The following is a 5,953-nucleotide window of genomic DNA, read 5'->3' as shown; positions in this document are numbered from 1 at the left end:
ATTGCCATTCTCAGTTTTAGGTAATGGACCAATGGTATCTACCAATACTGTGTCAAAAGAGCCTGTTGGCGTATCAGTTATTGTCATTGGTATTTTTGTATGATTATGAATTTTAGATTTTTGACATTTCTGACATGATTTGACATATCTTGATATATCTTTGGTCATGTTTGGCCAATAGAAATGTCTTTTAATTTTTTGTAACGTTTTTGTTATTCCGCAGTGTCCACCTTCCACTGGGTCATCATGGTAATTTTTTAAAGTTTTTCTTATTTCTTCCTCTTTAACCAGTTTGGTCACCTTTGGCAGTAGCGCTACTGTTAAATTTTTCAATAATTTATTGCCCTTGGCCTTAAATTCATTTATTGAGACAAATTCGAAAATTTTCTCACTAGGTGCCATTTGTACTTTGTTGATGCGATGTTTGCAGGTTAATTTCTCTAACCTTGGGAATAATTGTCCTAAGTCAATTTTCCCATTGACAAACAGATCATCAATTATTATTTTTTCAATAATTTTATTTCCACGTTTTAAATAACAGTGGTTAGAAGTCAATTTCAATTTTATTTGTTTTCTGACGTCAGTACTATTAATGACTTCGTATATATGGGGCTTTTCGTACTTTAATTGTTGGTCGAGGGTATTTATTTCTTTATTTTGTTTGGTGGTTGATCTAGTTCTCATTTTGAGAATCTTTATAGATTTTTCATTCATATCTTTAAAATCGTCTATCGTAATTCTCGATAGAGCATCGGCAATATAATTTTCTTTGCCTCTGAGATATTCCACTTTGAAATCGTATTCTTCGAGATCTAATCTCATTCGAGTTAGTTTTGAACTCGGGTTTTTCATTGAGAAAAGGTAGGTTAATGGGCGATGGTCAGTCTTAATTAAGAAATGTGTACCATATATATATGGTCTAAAATGTGTTATAGCCCAATGAATTGCAGTAAGTTCTTGTTCAATGTTTGACTTGTTACTTTCTCCTTGAGTAAAAGTCTTTGAAGCGTAGGAGACTGGAAGTTGTCTACCATCATGCTCTTGGCTGAGTACTGCACCACAAACATGCTTGCTTGCATCAGTAGTGATACAGAATGGTTTTTTAAAATTTGGATACTGTAAAATAGTTGGATTCATAAGTTCATTTTTTAGATAATCAAACGCTTTTTGGCAATCTTGAGTCCATTGAAATGGAACTTTCTTTTTTGTTAATCTCGTTATGTGTCGAGAATAATCAGAAAAATTTTTTATGAATATTCTATAATAGTTACAAAAAGCAACGAATCGTCGTGCTCCATCAGCATCAGTCGGTACTGGGTAATCTCTGATTGCTGTGTATTTATTGTCATCCGGAAGGATGCCTTTGTTAGTGCATTTATGACCGAGATATGTAACCTCATGCATAAAAAATGTGCATTTGTCAGGATGTAGTTTAAGATTGTACTTCCGACATAGCTCAAAAACATCTGTCAAATTTTTAAACATATGCCTTTCAGAACATCCGAGTACAACTAAATCATTCATATATAAAAATGCTTGAGATGGTGTTAAACCAGAAAACGCAAGAGTCATCATGCGTTGAAAAGAATTTGGAGCAATTTTCAATCCATACGGGAGTCGTTTAAAACGATAAGAGCCATTTTCTGTAGAGAAGGATGTAATATCTCTTGAAGATTCGTGTAGCTCTATTTGATGGAATCCAGACATTAGGTCAAGGCATGAAAAATATTTAGCTCTTCCCAATTGATCAAGGATGTCTTCTATTCTTGGAAGAGGAAATTTGTCTGCAATCAATTTTTTATTTATTTGACGGTAGTCCACTACTAACCGCCATCTTTTCTCATTTCAACCGGGTAATGACTTTTTAGGTACTAATAACAAAGGACTATTGTAGTTTGACATTGATGGTTCTACTATGTCATCATCTACCAATTTCTTTGCTTGTTTTTCGACTTCTGCTTTGTGGGTATGTGGTATTCTATAGTTTTTTATGTAGCTTGGTGTTTTATCGCTTAACCTTAAACGCTGTTTGTAGAAATTATTTACAGAAATTTGTTCATTTTCTAAACCGAATATGTCACTGTAATTTGTACAAAGTGTTGTTAACTTGTCGCTAAATTTATTAGGAAAATTTTTGGATAATCTATTTATGATTTCTTTAGTTCTATGGTATGAAGTATCTTTTGGTTGTAATATATCATAATTTGATATTTTTTCAGTTTTTATATTTTTAGCTTTTAAAGCTGTAACTGAACTATTCGTGTTGAGTATCCTTATAAACGCATTATTACCTTGAACTATAGTGTTTGCAATAAACACACCAGGTTGTAATTCTTGGTTTGGCACCAATAAATCTTCCTGTTCTGCGCTGAGGTATACTCTCCTAATTACTTGAGATCTTGCTGGTAACATGATAAAATCATTGTCACAAGTGTTTTTAATTGGTATGGCAATATGCTGTGGAAAACATTTTGGTCGTAAAACGAGCCATTCTTTATTTTGCATGAAATCGAGTTTACAATTAAATTCTCTTAGAAAGTCCATGCCGATGATTCCATCGCATGGTATAGGAAAATCATCTTGTACTGCATAAAATTTATGTGTTACTAGAATATTTTCAATTCTAAGATCTAACTGTGTAAGACCCAATGATTGGATCGAACCTTGGCCTATACCGCTGAGGGTTGTTACCTCAAATTTATTTACTTCATATTTATCTACATTTGCGATTTTTAGTAGAGACACGTCTGCTCCCGTATCTACTAATAGGGTTAGTAATTTATTAGTGGCATTATTAAAAAAATTAACAAACACGCCCAGGTTAAGGTTTAAGCTATATATTGTGTTATGTTTTAATCTCTCAGAGGCTGGTTCAGGTTTTCCGAACCAATATTGTTTTGGTTAGTACCATCATTAGTACTAGTTATTCTAACATTATGTTGGATCCTATGGTTATTTCCGCGTCCTCGTTGATTTCCATATTGATTAGAGTTATTGTATTGTCTCTGCCTATTGTAATTATTATTTCGGTAGTATCCTCTACCTCTAAAATTTCCATTCACACGATTGTTTTCGCGATAATTATTTATATTTTGACGCTGTGTAAATAGAACAGTGTCTGTCCGGTCAGTAGCATCCGTGCAGCTTTCTACAAATTTTTGTACCGCATCGTTCAAATTATTGAATTGGCCTGACTTCATAATTAGTCTGACTTCAGGAAGTGTACAATTTTTAACCATTGCATCTACAGATGCCTTAGTTGAATATTGTATAGCTATTTTTGGTGGTATCCCATCCGAAATGTAAGCACCTTGAATTGCTTTAGTTAATTGCTCAACCTCTTTAGTATATTGGTTGGCAGTTTTGTTCTTCTGTTGGAGATTCATTAATTTAGCAGTTAAGACTGCAACCGATTCTCCTTTGATATTTGTTTTTAAAGTATTTATTATGGCTAATATTGAGTTTTCGGTGGTTATTATTTGCCTAGCTGTACTTTTTAATTTAGTTTTTATTAAAGTAACTGCCAATCTTTCATGTTCTCCTTTTAACTCATCGACCATTTCGATACCGTCAAGGAAACTTTGTAGATTGGATGCAGTTCCGTCATACTCAGGAATGAGTCGTGACGCTGTACTAATAAATTGGTCAGCTGATTGTGCCATATTTGTAACGTGGTATTTTTCTATTTCTGATAAATTTTCAATTTCGCTATTTGCTTCTTCAATTGGTATTAATATGTCACTATCTTCTGTGACAAACAGTCTATGTACATCTAGCTGTATTGGTTCATCTAAGTTATGTGGAATTTTTTCCTCTATTTTATATTTAGAATAAATGTTTATTAACCTGTCTCTGGTTTCCCAAAATACAGAGTTAACAATTCTTTTATGGCTTTCTGTTAATCTATGGCTATAGTTAATATATATAGTTCTGATATTCTCTAAACTATTAACTAAGGTCAATAAGTGTTTTCTCAGAGTTTCTGATCTGATAAACGTATTTTTGTTTATACACTTGTATGCCTTGTTGAAATTTTCTTTTTCTGTTCTTAGAAATTCTTCTATTTGAGACCATTTATCCATAAGAGTTAAAGAATTTTGTTGATTGATTTAATGAAACATTTTTCTAACTATTTCATTCGCATAGTTAATTATTTTATTATGTTTCTTCAAATGATTGTCTAATTTCTGTTTAGTTTTGCAGCTTTTGCCACATACAAAACAGTTAAAAGTTTTCATTTTGACGAATCTAAGTAATTTTAGAATATTTTGAGAAATGTTGATTTACGTGCTGCCTATCTAATTATTTATATTTTTTCTAATACAGTAGCGATATTTGCAGTTTTTACAAAATTTTTCTTAAGGGATCTACGATGAGCCTTATACAGTTTAAGAGCTAAGTTTGCACTAAGCAAAATAATTATTATTACGAAAAATTTTGTTGGGTCGTAAGATTCTTTTTTATCAACTTCTATTTCGTTTACTACGTTAGCTACAGGTTTATTTATTTTCGATTGAGGACTCCCCATTGTAAAATAAGAAACAACAGTGAAAAAGAATATCAATAGTAGAGAGAGACAAGGAAAAAAAAAAATCAAAGAGATACCGTAGTGATTAAACAACTAAAAAAAATTTGTTTTTTTTTTCATTCAAAACATACTTTATAATATGTTATAATTTTTAATGCAAAATATATATATAATTTTTTAATTTAAAACATTTATTTTTTTTAAAGATTTTTTTTTTTTATTTATGTATCAAAACAATAATCAAAGTAATATAAGATTTACATTATCCCTACCTATGTATGCTTTTTGGCAACGGCTTAACGCCATGTTATGCCTCTATTGGTTTACTCTTTAATTTGATAGAGCAAGTTCCATTACAATTATAAAAAAAAATATAAATAAAAGGAATTATACTTATTTCTCCTGTACAGCTCTTCGTTTTTGTAACTGTCTGCTGTGCCTAGCTTGTATAATTTTGTCAATTTGTTGCCATATTTTACTTGCGATCTCCCACGATGGTGGTGGTTCTGTATACAAGGAAGCCTTCAAAGCTGCTATTTTCTTCCGCTCTTGCACCAGTACGCCACCCCTCTTTTTGGGTTTGGGTATTGCCGGTATAGTTGTAAGCTTCGCTTCTAGGTGCCGTTGTTGTCTGGCACGATATTCCTCGATTGTGAGACGTTTTGGCCCTGGTGCATTGGACATGTGTTATTTTTATTTTAATATTTTATATATATATATATATTTTTTTTTTAAAATAATCACATTAGTCCTGCACCAAAGTCACGGTCGCCATGTAATATATGTGAATTACTGATGTTAGTTTTCAATATGGTATAGTTATTAAAGGATATTTTAAACGCCGATATAATTTGGCGATCCTTTTACTAACATCAATTTTTAATTATTTTAAATCAAAGAAAGTTGATTTTTGGTTTGGAACCTAGTGCGCTTCTATTGAGTGCACTTCCAGTTCTGATTTTTATTTAGTTTTTCACTTTCAACTTAACCTAGGTACATAACGACGCAGCGTATGTACTTTCTTATTTACTAAATATTTTATGATTATATATGTATTTAATATTATTTATATTAATATGTATTTATATTTATGTACAAAACGACGCAGCGTAAGTACTTTAATATTTAATAATTTATTGCTAAGTAAGCGTATTCGATTCCACTTGTATCGAGTACGCTTACTGTTGATGTTGTTGTATATGCGGTCAATGCCTGGCAAGCATATGGTTATATCGAAGGCAAAGTGCCGCCGATATGTGTGGTGTCAAATTCCTTATGTGGAATTGTGCATTTGTTTGTAAACAATGCAATGCGCTTGGAAACAATTAGTGTATTTTTGTATACACTGCGCATTTAAATATAGAACCACTTATTATTATATTAATTGTATGCATTGCCAATATAACTAACGCATATACATTACAA

The sequence above is a fragment of the Teleopsis dalmanni genome, chromosome 1, assembly GCF_002237135.1.
Source record: "Teleopsis dalmanni isolate 2A chromosome 1, ASM223713v2, whole genome shotgun sequence".
Classification (NCBI taxonomy): Eukaryota; Metazoa; Arthropoda; class Insecta; order Diptera; family Diopsidae; genus Teleopsis; species Teleopsis dalmanni.
Note: the sequence above shows the minus strand (reverse complement) of the source record.